The 15,976-nt window shown below is 33.1% G+C and overlaps 1 pseudogene; it reads left to right on the top strand.

The window, feature by feature from the left end:
* Positions 1 to 3,985: 3,985 nt before the first annotated feature.
* Positions 3,986 to 15,976, top strand: part of LOC144582403 (dihydrofolate reductase pseudogene) — a 69,483-nt pseudogene continuing 57,492 nt past the window's right edge.

Below are 15,976 nucleotides of genomic sequence, written 5' to 3'. Positions count from 1 at the left end.
TAATTCTGGACTTAAAGAACTGGATTCAAGTGTCTACGATTTATTGGTATATAGTGGGCAGTGAGAGCCTCCCTACAGGAAGGTCGGAAGAGTATGTTTAGATATTTGAATATAAACACAGAAAAATCTTCATCATTCATATTGTTCTTTATTCATTTATATTCTTTTATTTCTCCAATATATATTTGTTCAATATCCAATAGGTTCTAGGCACTATGTTAGTTCATGGTTATATGCTGGTTAAACACTATAGTTAAATCTAGCTGTTTGACACAGTCTCTAATCTTATTTCAATTTCAGATACAAAGTGGCAACAATATCATATATCAGATAAAGAGAAAAACACTTCTGATCTAATATAACTATTTGCACATGTATGATAGACAAAGACAAATTTATGTCCAGCCTTGAATGATACTAGAAGAAAAATTTACATTAAATTTTTGCATAAGCTTTCATTTAGTCTCTATATAGATAGTTAGCAGATTAGAGTCTTTATTAGGCAATGCAAATCCACCTTATAGCTGAGGAGCACTTTTCAGTTATTAGTAGTCTACTGGGTCAGAAAAACGTAGCCATTTTCTGTTTGGAAATGAAGGAAGAAAATAAGCATGTTGAATACTTCTCATGATTCTGTCACTGTGCTAGCCATTCTTATATGCTGTTCCATTTGATATAACAGACCTACTATTTATATTCTTACTCTCATTCCGTGGTCATTGATTCAAATATTTAGGACAAAAAGGCATTCTCAAGGGCAAATATGTAATACATGTCAGAGTTATTAATAGGATTTTAATTCAGCTTAGTACTCTTCCTATTACCTACTTGCTATGTGATCAAAAGTACTGGTTTGAGTGAGCCTTCATCTGACCAAAGATACAGAAAGTCAAATAATTTTTGCTAGCGAAGTGGCTGTAGAGTAGTGAACCAATGAAACCAGGAATTAGCACAAGAAAGTTCATTTGTTTTCAAGGAAACCATAATCTATAGTTAGAAAAAAATAAAATGTGAGGAATAGTCAGTATGACTATCTCAGGCTCCAGTAGATAGTACAACTGAAAAAGAATTACACTTTTGAACAGAATTAATAATATCACTTAATCGAGATGTCAGCAGAAAAAAATTCAATAGACGAAGAAACTTGTCCATCTGATAGATTTTCATGACAAGTTGCCAAGGAGGAGGATTTCAGGAAAATAATACCACACTAGATGAATTAGTGTCAAGACTTAGCTCCTCATACTTTGAGAACTATTTTGTAGGAATTTAAGCTCTCAAACCTGTCTATGAAGGTCTTATTTTCTGCCTCAGAGCAGAGATAAACTAGCACAAGATCACCTTACATCATTTTCTATCCTCCTAAAATGTTTCATGGGAATCTTAGACTGAACATAATCCAGAAGTGACACAGATATTTTCCTTTTGAAACTCTAGATTTGGCTTTGTTGGTTTTCCTTATGAGAACTAAAAAGAAGTTAAGGCTGAAATTATTTTAAGATATTTTTATATGCAAATTTTAAGTATTTGTAGCTAACTTGTATTTCAAATTTGTGTAAAAAATATCTTAAAATAATTTCAGTCTTACCTTGTTTTTAGTTCCCATAAGGGAAAGAGATCAAATAGGACTGCATCCAGTTAGAAGCCTCTGTAGTCCTTCCTTGATTTATTCATTTGATAATATTTAAGTGCATATATTGTGCCAGGCTCTGAGCATGTACTAGGAATATAGAGGTACAATAAACAGACATGGTCCCTGCCTTCATGGAGTAGCAATGTAAGGGGAAAATACTTCATAATATTTAAAAAATACTTTAGGGATATGAGCCATCTTGGTATACAGTCCAGATAATCCTTCCAACAAATCTGTTGGCACAAATATTTTAACGTAAGATGAATTAACTTGCTGTTGGTTATTCTGCGGGGAAACTGACTTACAAGAAACAGATACCTTTTTCGTGTATCTTCTGATACTGCTATTGAAGAACTTATTGGAACTATAGAATCATTTGTTTCTTCTCTGTAATGAGCGTCTCTTAGTATTGCTTTCCTGGTATCCATCACTGCTATGGTCTGGTAACAACACCTGGATTTTCTGTGAGGAATTACTATTCTTTCACTGTACACAGTTTGTGTGTCTATCAGTTCAGGTGCCCTGTGTTATTCTTGCCAAGAAGCAGGCAAGGGACTCAGGCCAGAACAATTTGAGCCATTTTTTTCCCTGGGTATTTAGAGCCAAAGAGCATAAAAACACAGATGAGGAAAAGTTGATTTGTCCCCTGACAGGACCCTGAAGAGTTAGACCAATATTTCTGCAGCCAATATTTCTCTTTGTAACTCTGTTATTTGAATTTTCTTCAGCTAAATCCTGCCCTAATTGTTAGGGTACAACGGTGAACAAAAGAAAAGTGACCTTTGCTCTGGCATTCTTAAAACACAGCGGGGAGGATAGACATTTATCAGATAATCACAGAAATAAATTAGTTACAAATTAAAATTAAATAAAGGCCAGAAAAAGATTGAGATAGAGTATTAATGAGGTGTTCCTTTTAGTTAGCATCATGGAAGGTGTAGGCACCTCCTTGTCTCGCTTACTTGGAGAGACTTTTAAGGTTCATTGAGAATTATAGTTTAATTTGATTTATACAGGTAGATACACATGAACTCACACAGAAAACTCAAAGAAAGCAGAGAAAGCCAGCAGCTTGCATCAATAATGTTTGTTTGTTCTACCTGAGGAATATGTGGTATAAACAAAAGGGTTTTTTTTTAATTCAGTAGAATACTAACACCATCAAAACTGAAATGATAGGAATCAAAAAGGTGAAGCAATTATAACACTGTTAAGCCTGTATGAAATAAATATTAGGTACTCAACTCAACATTATATACTTAACGTATAGGTAGCTAAGAGATAATTGAATATTATATGAAGGTAAACCATCTGCCTTAATGATTATGGTAGATATTGCCTCACAGTTGAAAGTTTTTTATGTAAGTGTTATCTTTCTTCTGGAAGAAAGATAGTCATGTTGTATTTCTCTTTAGAAATCATTCTCCATAATTCAAAAAGCAAAATCAAAACAGCAACAACAAAAAAGTCATTATCAAAAATAAATTTAAGTAAACAAAGGTGAAATTCAAGGTTGAATAGTTATTTATTTGCAAGATTAACTCTTCTTCCTGTATAACATTCACACAACTACAAACAACAAATGTTATAACTATAAATTAATTCTGTAAATTTTTAAATTTCTTATTTGGGTAAAAATATTTATAGGTGAACCCATTATCTAATTTATGGATTTAAAATATTTCTTATTAATTAAAAAATGTAATTCTGAGAAAATATTACAGCTATTAGCAATACTCTTATTCATCAACACTAACCCAAATCTAAGGAAGAAATTGAAATAATGATTTGCAGTATAAAAACAAGTGTTAGACTGGACGTGGTGGCTCATACCTGTAATCCCAGCACTTTGGGAGGCCGAGGTGGATGGATCACAAGGTCAGAAGTTCGAAACCAGTCTTGCCAACATATTGAAAGTCGTCTCTATTAAAATAAAAATACAAAAAATTATCTGGTTGTGGTGGTGTGTGCATGTAATCCCAGCTACTGGGGAGGCTGAGGCAGGAGAATCGTGTAAACCCCAAGGTGGAGGTTTCAGTGAGCTGAGATAGTGCCGTTGCACTCCAGCCTGGGCGACAGTGCCAGACTCTGTCTCAAAAACAGAAAAACAAAAAAAACCATAAGAGTTAGAATTTTGCGTGTTTCTTGGCTGTGCATCCTGGTGTTGTGACCCAGCTCAGAGGTGTTCACTGGTGTTGTTATAATTCATCTGTTAAGCTGCCCTGTCGCTGTTTCCCAGAAGATGGGCATCGACAGGAATGGAGACATGCCCTGACCCCGGCTCAGAAATAAATTCAATTCCAAAAAATGACCACAACCTCTTCAGTAGAAGATAAACAGAATCTAGTATTTATGAGTAGGAAGACCTGGTTTTCAATTACTGAAAATAATTGATCTTTAAAGTACAGAATTAATTTAGTTCTCAGTAGAGAACTCAAGAAACCACCACAAGAGCTAATTTTCTTGCCTAAAGTCTGGGTGATGTCTTAAAACTTACTGGGCAACGAGAATTAACAAACAAACTGGACATGGTTTTCAAAGGGGGAGGCAGTTCTGTTTGGAAGAAAGCCATGAATTAAGACACCATTTTAAACTATTTGAGACATGGATCATGCAGGACTTTGAAAGTGGCACTTTTTCCCCCGGAAGTTGATTTAGAGAAATAGAAACTTCTCCCAGAATACCCACAACATATTGTCTCTGATGTGAAAGAGGAGAAAAGCGTTAAGTACAAATTTGAAGTATATTAAAAGAATGATTATAATATAAAAGTGTTTTCTGATTTATTTCAAGTTGTTCTCCTTTTCTCTAAAATCTTATGTATTGTTACATTAGAAAAAAAAAGATTTTCTTTTTAAATTTATTTTTATTTTATTTTATTTTTTACTTTAGGTGCATACTATACCTGGCATTTCTCCCCAAGGTATCCCTCCCCATACTCCCCACCCTCCCCATCCCCTGCTGTCTCTCCCCTACCCCCACTAAATAACCCCAGTGTGTGATGCTCCTCTCCCTAAGTCCATGTGTTCTCATTGTCCAATACTTTTAGAGCTATGGATAATTATATCTAAGCAGCATGTTTTTATTTCCCATTAATTTTAATTAGTCTATATCAAATACCATTTATAAAATATTCTTGCTAAAACTGTCTAAGTGCCTCTCCAAGGCCAGACTGACTCCAGCACCTGCTACAGAGAGATGCCATTTCACACCCATCACATTTGACACTTTTGCCAGTCCTTGACATTGTAAGATTTCTAAATGTTGGCAGCATTTATTAAAGATGAGGATGCACATACCCTTAAAAAAAGGAGTTAGATTACATAAGCTTGTTTTCTGACTCCAGCTATATGTAATTGAACCTATTTGTAATGATTACTTTTTCACCCCCTTTGGAAAAACAGTATGTTTTAAAATTTTTAAGAAAAATCTTATTTATTAATTAGATTTTTATAATTTATAAAAATTTCTCAGATTATTCATCAAAAGACACTTAGGAGTTCTATATGACGTCTGCCAGTTACTGAAACATGAGATATCTCAGATGACTTCCTTATTTTAATTTTTCATCTAAAGATGTACAAATAAGGATCTTTCTGTGGCTTAGATTTCCAGCTCATTTTATATTAATATTATAAGCATACTTTTCTGGGTTTCATTTTGTTTTTTTAATAATGAACATCATTGAAATTAATAGATATGGCATTTTAGCCCCCAAGCTTTTCTACGTATTCAAATTTGATCTTACCCATTTAAACTCTAAACATACTTCAGGCAAATCAAAATGGCTAAAGCAATTTATAAAAAAATTAACTTTTTAAATAAAAACTTATTACAATGTATTATACAATGATTTGAAATAATTGTAGTACTCACTATTGTAACCTGTCTTCATCATTAAACACATATTTTGAATATGTTCACATTTCATTAAATATCTTGATGAAACAAAAGTTTCAGAATAGGAAGAGCCTTTTGTTTTTAAGGATACATCACAATTTATTTATCCAATCCTACTTAATGGAGCATTTTGTTTGTTTTCCATTTCCTTATTATGTAGATTTGCAAGAAATGCTTTAATAATTTTTTGCATCTCAGTCTTCAGCTATTTTTAAATAATTAGTAACTGGAATTGATGCTATTGGATTTGTGTTTGTTTAATTTGGGATTTTAGAACAAATTTTATTGCTTACTTTCATTTTTTCCTATCTGTCTTTACTTTCAAACAGAATTGCTTTCATAAAATGTGTAACCATTTTTTCAACAATTATTTAAACAATGCATTACCTGTCCTTTCAGACCACAGATGTTCATTCTTGAGTTTTGTGGTGATTTTTTTAAGTTCATTATTTTATTGAATGAAGTGGATGATATTCATCCTAAGCCCTCTTGGCATTACAAGGTAGTTGGGGAGAGGTCAGTTTGGCTGGTTTCCCCCCAACCTCTCCATTATCTTCTCATGTTTAACAAAGCAGAAAGGAAAACTAAGAAGCAACAGTTTTCTTTAATGAAAAGAAAAAAAATGTTTGCTCTTTGGGCTTGCACAGTATATAATTTTAAACTTATAGTTAAATCATTTTAATGGAATTTACTTGAGAATTTATCTTTTCTGAATTTTGTAATATGTGAAGGACTCTTTTAGATATATAGAATTTTCTCTTTAGCAGAAAATATTAGCTTGCTACCAAACATACTTTTAATTTTTATTCTATTTGTTTATACATTGTCCTCAAGAATATGTATGAAAACTTTATTAGAGGCTGGGCATGGTGGCTCACGCCTGTAATCGCAGCACTTTGGGAGGCCGAGGTGGGTGAATCACAAAGTCAGGAGTTTGAGACCAGCCAGGCCAACATGGTGAAACCCCGTCTCTACCAAAAATATGAAAAATTAGCTTGGTGTAGTGTCAGGTGCCTGTAACCCCAGCTACTGAGGAGACTGAAGCAGGATAATTGTTTGAATCTGGGAGGCGGAGACAGAAGTGAGCTGAGATTGTGCCCCTGCACTCCAGCCCTAGTGACAGAGTGAGACTCCATCTCAAAAAAAAAAAAAAAAAAAAAAAAAAAACTCTATTAGATTTTTGTCTTTGTCTTCATAACTATCATCTTTAACTTTTTCATCTATTTGATATTTTCTCTAAATTCCTTGTCTATATTTATTCCCATACAAATTATGTGGCTTTCCATAGTTCATTTCTACCTTTATTAATAGAAAAAGAGTTTTGTGTTATGTCATTATAATTTGTGGTTCCTTGTAATATTTCTAATTTTATTTACCTTTTAAAAAAATCTTCTTACATCTTTATAATTTGTGGTTCCTTATAATATTTCTAATTTCATTTACCTTTCTTAAAATTTTATCTCAGTAAAACATTTATTATACTATCTTTTTATGTGTTCTTCATAAAATTATTTTTTTCTCAATAACCATTATTTTCTGTTGCCCATGATATGAATGATGACATGTCTATTTATCCTGATTATTCCCTCAAACACCATACCCCCAACTATGATATTAGTGTTTTTTTTTGAATTCAGACACTCCCTGTGCATGCATTTAGGATCCCCTTTTTACACCTTAAGCCGTTTTGGTGACTAAGGTGACTGACATCAGCAGTCCAGGAATTTAGCATTTTGAGATAAGTAGGGCCTAAAACCAGCAGTTTTCTCGCTTTTCTTTCTAACAGTAGCTTAATTGTTGTTCTGAAATCTGTTTGTTCTTTGTATGTCATCCAAGAGCATATTTGTGCTCTAGAAGAGAAAGGTAGTTAAGAGGTACAATATGAAAAAAAAAAACAACCCCATCAAAAAGTGGGTGAAGGGTATGAATAGAAACTTCTCAAAACAAGACATTTATGTGGCACACAAACATATGAAAAAAAGCTCATCATCACTGGTCATTAGAGAAATGTAAATCAAAGCCACAATGAGATGCCATGTCAAACCAGTTAGAGTGGTGATCATTAAAAAGTCTGGAAACAACAGATGCTGGCAGGGAGGCAGAGAAACAGGAATGCTTTTACACTGTTGGTGGGTTTGTAAAATTGGTTCAACCATTGTGGAAACAGTGTGACAATCTCTCAAAAATCTAGAGCTAGAAAAAGTACCATTTGACCAAACAATCCCTTTGCTGGGTATCTACCCAAAAGATTATAAATCATTCTATTATAAGACACATGCACATGTATATTTATTGCAGCACTATTTACAAATAGCAAAGACTTGGAACCAACCCAAATGCCCAACAATGATAGGCTGGATAAAGAAAATGTGGCATATATACACCATGGAATACAATGCAGCCCTAAAAAAAGATGAGTTCGTGTTCTTTGCAGGGACATGGATGAAGCTAGAAACCATCATCTTCAGCAAACTAACATGGGAACAGAAAACCAAACACCACATGTTCTCACTCATAAGTGGGAGCTGAACAATGAGAACTGAGGGACCAAGGGAAGGGAACATCACACACCAGGGCCTGTCAGCAGGTGGAGGGGATGGAGAACATTAGGAGAAATACCTAATGCGTGAGGAGCATAAAACCTAGATGATGCAGCAAACCACCATGGCACATGTATACCTATGTAACAAACCTACATGTCCAGCACATGTATCCCAGAACTTAAAATAAAATTTAAAAATCCCCTCCAAAAAAAAGAGGTACAATATAATAAGAATATTCAAATATATTCAAGTAATACATTTAGACACAAGATACTGAGTCAGAGACTAGGAATGAAAGCCCTGAACACACCAGACACTACACTACACCTTCATGGAGGTCACAGTTTAGTGGAATGAAGTAGATTTTAAATAATGTTAATTTTAAACAAATGCAATGTATATATGACACACACATATATATATGTATACATATATATATGACATATATATATTTAACTACAACTCTGATAAATGATATAAAGGAAAAGTATATAATGACTTCTATTTACACAGGAAAAAGAATTGGCCTTGTGTGGGAGATCAGAAAGCTTTGCTGAATGATTGCCTTTTAATGAATGTGTAGGAGTAACTAAGTGAAGGCAATTGAATATAGGATTTCAGAAAGAGGAAAATATACATATGAAGGAACTGATGTAGGCTTTTTGCATGGTTAGTGAGGTCAGATTGCCCAGAGCATAATGAAAAGAACAGAGAGTGGCAAGAAATGAGGCTTGAAAGGTATTCAGGGACTAGAGAGATGGTACATGAAAGGACTGCCTAGCCATGCCAAAAGTTAGGACCTCATCTGTCGGTGGGATTTGGGGATATATATAGGCTTTGCAAATCAACAAATTTATTCAAAAGTACAATACATATATACCTCTCCATTCTAAAACTGTGACACTGTTAATCATACTGTCCTTTGAAGATTTTTTCACATGCATTTACTGATATTTCTTTATAATTTTCCAAAAAATGTCTGTAAGACATAACCATTGTAATTTTACAGGTTAAAAAAAAAAGGTAGCAAAGTAAGTAGAAGTGACTATCCTAAATTTTCATAAAAGTTAGTTGACATGTGATTCCTAAATTAATTTTCTTTTAGAGTGCACTGAGGGCTATTATGCAAAAAGATCATAAAATCCTTAAAGTGCTTATAGATTCTCCCTTGTGTTTTATTGTGTTTGAGACCCTATTTTCCTATCCCTCATAAGTATTCCCTTTATCAGTTCAGGAAAGTGGCTTAATCATCCTGTTTCTGTTTTTCTTATAAAGTGGAGATAATAGCCTTCAAGAGTTACATTAAAACTAACTAGATGATATTTATTAAAAGCTCTGATGTTGGAAAGAAGAACTAAGCATTAAGCTTATCTCATATGAGATTATGAGATAATCAATTATTTCAACATGCTTAGAAATTCAAAGCACAATGCAAATACTAATAGAGTGTACCATGCATAAATACAAATTTATTAGTAGAGAATATAGAGGATGTAAAACCTATGAGTATGGTAGCAAATATCCAAAGGTGTTATATATTTTATGTACCTCATGAAAATAAATATGAAAAAGGCATGGACTGTTGCATTCTTGTGCTTTGAGTACTCAGCATTATATAAATGGATGATAGCAATTAAACCTTCAAATTATTTTTCAAGTGACAGTGCCTCTCCTTGACCAAACTGCAGATGAGCTTCTCTGAGCCCTCTTTTCAACTAGGCCTCGTCCTTGGGCCTTGTCCCCAAGCTCATCCCAATTGTAACAAGAATCCTGTTCACTGTACTATTTACAACAGCAAAGATATGGAAGAACACAAATGCTCATCAATGGTAGAATGGATAAAGAAAATGGGGCACAGACACCATGGAATACTACACAGCCATTAAAAAGAATAAACTTGTGTCCTGTGCAGCAAGGATAGAGCTGGAGGCCAGTATACTGTGCAGACTAAGAGAGGAACAGAAAAACAAATACCACATGTTCTCACTTTAAATGGGAGCTTAACATTGAGTACATATGGACGCAAAGGAAGGAACAAAAGATGGAGGATCTACTTGAGGGTAGAGGATGGGAATGGAGTGTGTATCAGAAACCTTTTTGTCAGGTACTATACTTATTACCTGGCTGATGAAACAGTTCCTACACCATACCATCGCAACATGCATTTACCTATGTAACAAACCTGCATGTGCACCCCTGAACCCAATAACATTAAGAAAACAAACACTTAAGAAACCCCCCCCAAAACAAAGGTAGAATGTTAGAATCGATAAAAAAAGCAAGACCCATCTAAATGCTGCCTGCAAGGAATGTACTTTAAATTAAAAAGACATACATTGCTTAAAGGATAGAACAAGATATACCACACTAATACTTGACAAAAGAAGGCTGAAGTGGAGTGACATTTAATACTAAAGTATATTTCATAGTAAAAATATTACCAGCAATAAGCAAGGTCATTTCATAATTATAAAAATTTTAATAAGATATGACAGTCCTATATATTTATATAAAATAACAAAATTTCCAAATACATGGTACAAAAAAATGGATAGAACTGCAAAAGAAATAGAAAAATTCACCCTTTACTCAAGTGATGGAATAAGAAGATAGAAAATGAGCAAGAAAAGAGGAGACTTGAATACATTCTCCTGAAGTCCCCATGGAACACTTACCAAAACAGACCATATTCTAGACTATATATCTTAATAAAAGCATTAAGTCAAAGGATTTAAGTCATATAAAACATATTCCCTGACTAAAATGCAGTCAAATTAGAAATCAATAAGAAAAATATGTCTGGAAAAACAACCATTTGTAAACTCAATAACAAACATCCAAATAACCCTGACTCAGAAGTAATTAAAAGAGAAATTAGAAAGTATTTTGAGCTCAGTGAAAATGAAAATACAGCATATCATAAATTGTGGAATGCAGCTACAATAGTATTTATTTTATTTTATTTTATTTTTTATTGTTCTTTAACAATTTTTATTTAAAAAATTTTAATTATTATACTTTAAGTTCTGGGGTACATGCACAGATGGTGCAGGTTTGTTACACAGGTGTACATGTGTCATGGTGGTGGTTTTCTGTATCCATCACCCCATCATCTACATTAGGTATCACTCCTAATACTACATCTCCTGAATCCCCCACCCCCTGCTATGCCTCCCCAAGTCCCCCATCCCCAAGCCACGGTGTGTGATGTTCCCCTCCCTGTGTCCATGTGTTCTCATTGTTCAACACCCACTTATAAGTGAGAACATGTGGTGTTTGGTTCTCTGTTCTTGTGTCAGTTTGCTGAGAATGATGGTTTCCAGTTTCATCCATGTCCCTGAAAAAGACTTGAACTCATCTTTTTTTTATGGCTGCATAACAGTATTTTTTAAAAATTTTCAACACTGACTTCTATAAAAGAGTCTCAAATCAATGGCTTTGACTTCTGCCATAAGAAATTAGAAAAAAAAAGAAGAAGAGGAAATTAAACCTAAAGAAAGCAGAGGAAAGGAAATGGTAAATACCTGTTACGGTCTGAGTGTTTGTGTCCCCCCAAAATTTGTATGATAAAGCCAGATCACAGAGGTGATATTATTAGGAGATGAGGCTTTTGGGACATGATTAGGTCATGGGGGCCAAGACCTCATATATCTATCAATATTCTTAAACAGGTGACCCGAGAGATCCCCTTAAACCTCTTCTAAGTAAGGTCATGGGGAGAAATAATGCATATAAGAACCATGAAGTGGTCTCTCACCAGACATCAAATCTGACAGCACCTTGATCTTGGACTTTGCAGTTTCCAGAACTGTGATAAATCAGTTTATTTTGTTTATAAGTTACTCAGTCTATGGTATTTTGTTATAGCAAGATGAAAAGACTAAGATGTCAAAGCTGAAACCAATGAAACAGAAAAACTGTAGGAAATCTTAATACCACCAAACAATTTCAGGAGTTCAATAAAAATAATAAACCTTTATCTAGCCAGACTGCTCGGGAAAACAAGAAGATACAAATTAATAGTTTTGAAACTGAGTAATGTGACAATATTATAGATTCTATAGATACTTATAAAAACAAGGCAATATTATAAAATTTATGTGAATATGACAATTTAGACGAAACTGAAAAATCCCTTGAAAAATAAAAATTACTAAATCTTAATCAAGAAAGAATACTCTCTTTTGTCTAATATCTATAAAAGAAAATTTAGTCATAGTTGAAAACCTTCCTACAAAGAAAATTCCAGACCCAGATAGCTATACTGGTAAGTTCTACCAAGTATTTTAGGAAGAAATAATATAATTCTATACAAACTCTCCTTCAGAAATAAAATGGAGTACATACTAACCTATTTAATAATATTAGCATTACCCTTAACTAAAACCAGAAAATGATACTACAGATAAGAAAACTCCCTCATGAGCAAGGATATAAAAATTCAACCAATTTTGGAAGCAAGCAAATATCCTCCAATATGTGAATGAGTAAAATGTGGTATAGCCATGTAATAGCATATTGCTCAGTGATAGAAATAAATGGTCAAGCTATGAAAAGACATGGAGGAACTTAACTGCTTATTATGAAGTAAAAGAAGTCAATCTAAAAAGGCTTCTTCCTGCATGATTCCAACTATGGGACATTCTGGAAAAAGGCAAAATTATGAATACGGTAAAAAGACCAGTGGTTGCCAAAGGGTTAACAAGAGAAGAAAAGGATACATAGGCAGAACAGAGGGTTTCTAGGGAAGTGAAAATACTTTATATGTTACCTTAATGATAAACACATGTTATTATACCTTTGTCTAAAGCCATGCAACGTGCAACACCAAGTGTGAACCCAAATGTAAACTATGGACTTTGAGCAATTATGTGTCAATGTAGGATCATCCATCGTAGCAACTGTACCACTGTGGTGAGAGGCATTCATAATGAAGGATGCCATACATGTGTAGAGGCAGGGTCTATACAGAAAATCTCTGTATCTTTCTCTCAATTTTGCTGTGAACATTCAACTGCTCTAAAAAGTAGTCTTTATAAAAAATCCCCCCCAAAAAAAGAATTCAGCTAACTAGTATACAGCCTCTATGAAGAACAGTATAGAGCTTTCTCAATAAACTAAAAATACAACTACCATATAATAGAGTAATTCTGCTTGGTATATACTCAAAATACAATCAATATATTGAAGCGATATCTATACTCCAGTGTTTATCACAGCACAATTCACAATGATGAGGATATGGAATCAACCTAAGGATCAACTTAAGGGAATCAACTCATCAATGGGTAGTTTTTTTTAATGTTGTATATACAGTGTGTGTGTGTGTGTGTGTACCACATTTAAAAAACCTATTTATCAACTGATGAACACTTAGGTTGATTCCATATCTTCATTATATATATATATATATATATATATATATATATATATATATATATATTTCCATCTATATATAATGGAGTACTATTCAGACATAAAAATAATGAGATCCTTCATTTGCAACATGCATGGGACTGAAGGACAAGGTTAAGTGAAATAAGTCAGACACAGAAAAACAAATATCGTATTTTCTCACTAATATGTGGGAACTAAAAAAAAAAAGAGGGAAAAAGAGAGAACTCGGGATAGTAAGTAGAATGATGGTTACTGGGCAAAGTAATGGGAAGGAATTTTGTTAATGGGAACAAAAATACAGTCAGAAGGAATAATATTCAGTGTTTTGTAGCACAATAAGATGACCATAGTTAATCAATTTATTCTATATTTCTAAATAACTAAAAGGGTAGAATTGGAATATTTCTAGCACAAATAAATGATAAATGCCCAAACTAATGGATTCCTGGCTTACCTGATTTGATTATTACACATCATATGGTTGTATCAAAATATTACATGTATCTCTTAAATATGTACAACTATTATGTATCCATAAAAATAAAAAATTAAAAGAATCTTGCTAAGTCAGTTTGGCAAGAATCCTCCATCCTTGACATTTGATCATCTGGCTTGCCTTCAACAAGAATCTCATTAAGTCAGTTTAGCAAGAAGCCTCCTCTGAGTAATTTTCCATCCACTGATGCCTTCCCTTTGCTTAGGGTCTGTAAATCCCTACCAGTTGTTCCTGTATTTGGAGTTGAGCCTGATCTTTTTACCCAATTGCAAAAATCATGACATTCACTGCCAATAATTCTGAATAAAGTCTTCTTCATTTTTAGCTAGTGTCAGAATAATATTTCTTTATTATGAGTGATTGCCTTTATGTAATCTTTTTACCATTTTTACTGCTTCTTTCCCACTCTCTCTTGAAAGGAAGAATCTAATAATCTAAATCATGAAATTTGACATTATTAAATTTTTGACTTTGTTTTAAGTAACATAGTTCCTATCTGCTATGAAAAAATTTAATATGAGGTAAATACCTTGTAGAGATGATTTTGAAATATGTCATGATTTCTGTGTGCATATTTTATCTAAATTCAACAATTTGAAGCAGAAAAAGCATGTACTATTGAGGCAAGCCAATTGCATATATTTAAGAGTGTGGAAAGCAAACTGAGCATTATTTATTTATTTTTAAAACATATTCTGACTAGTTTTACATGTCTGTGATCATATGTAGGCAGGGGTTACATAAATATTGTTGATAATAATTAACATTATTACTGAGCTTGATAAAGATACATTCATTTCAACCTTTTACCCCCTTAACTATTTATTTGCATGTTGGGAACTATATGGAAAGAATTTCACAGTATGTATTTTTCTCTTATTATTTAAAAAGATACCTCAGAAGCTGTTTAGTCATGGACTCATTTCAAGGTGTATCTCATCAGAACTGTGTTTTGATATGTCAGATGAGGACTCTTTGATTCAGTGGTTTCAGTGCTTAGTATTAGAAATATTGTTTTATCCTTTGACTTGTGCATGTGTGCCCACGTGTGTGTGTGTGTGTGTGTGTGTGTGTGTGAGAGAGAGAGAGAGAGAGAGAGAGAGAGAGAGAGAGTAGATACTACTAATGAAAAATATTATGGTTTAAAAATTTTTTAAACTTTTATTTTGTATTTAAATCTATGGTTAGGAAATAAGATTGTTTACAATAAAATACTGTCTAATTTTTTCTGATATTCTGTAGAGCTCTTTCTTCACCTATTTTAAAAATCTGTATGTTATTTGTGAGGTAAAGTACAACTTTAAGGCATATTTCTGTGAAGACAACAGATAAGCTTATCTAAACATCATTTTATTTGCCCAGTTTTCAGCTTTTATTTTATCACCAAATGTATTTTATTACCAAATGGCAAGAATGACATTTTAACTCTCAGCTGATAAATTATTTAAAACATTTTCAACAATTATTATCTTTCAGAAAGTTTGAAGTCAATCAGTGGTAAAATGAAAGAAAACATTTGCAAGTTAACCAAAGTATCCTCTATACAGACAAACATATGATTTAATAGATATATGTAAATTTGTATAAGAATATCAATTTTTCACTGAATTTTTATTCACATGTTCCTGTATCTATTTTTTTCTATTTAATGTATTTTAAGTTTACTATATCTTCTCCCTCATCTATTTCTTGAGCAATTTATATTACCCCCGCACCACCACTTCTTCCTCATTTTTCAATGATCACACATCTTGTAAAATAAAATTTTTGGTAAATAATTTGAGGCATTCCATAGATGGTGTCCCTTCAATTGACTTTTTCTCTTCTAAATTTGAGGACTCTACCTCAGCCAGATAAAATTACAGGCAACAAATTGATTGAACTTCAGAAATATAAAGCTATTCATCTGCCCTCATTTATCATTCAAGTCAATATTGGTCTCAAATATTTTTCAGACTGGTCTAAGGTCTTTAACTCCTTAACCTTTATAATTCATCACCTCCTTGA

Source organism: Callithrix jacchus, chromosome 4 (genome assembly GCF_049354715.1).
Source record: "Callithrix jacchus isolate 240 chromosome 4, calJac240_pri, whole genome shotgun sequence".
NCBI classification, from domain to species: Eukaryota; Metazoa; Chordata; class Mammalia; order Primates; family Cebidae; genus Callithrix; species Callithrix jacchus.
This window is presented reverse-complemented; position numbering and strand designations above follow the sequence as displayed.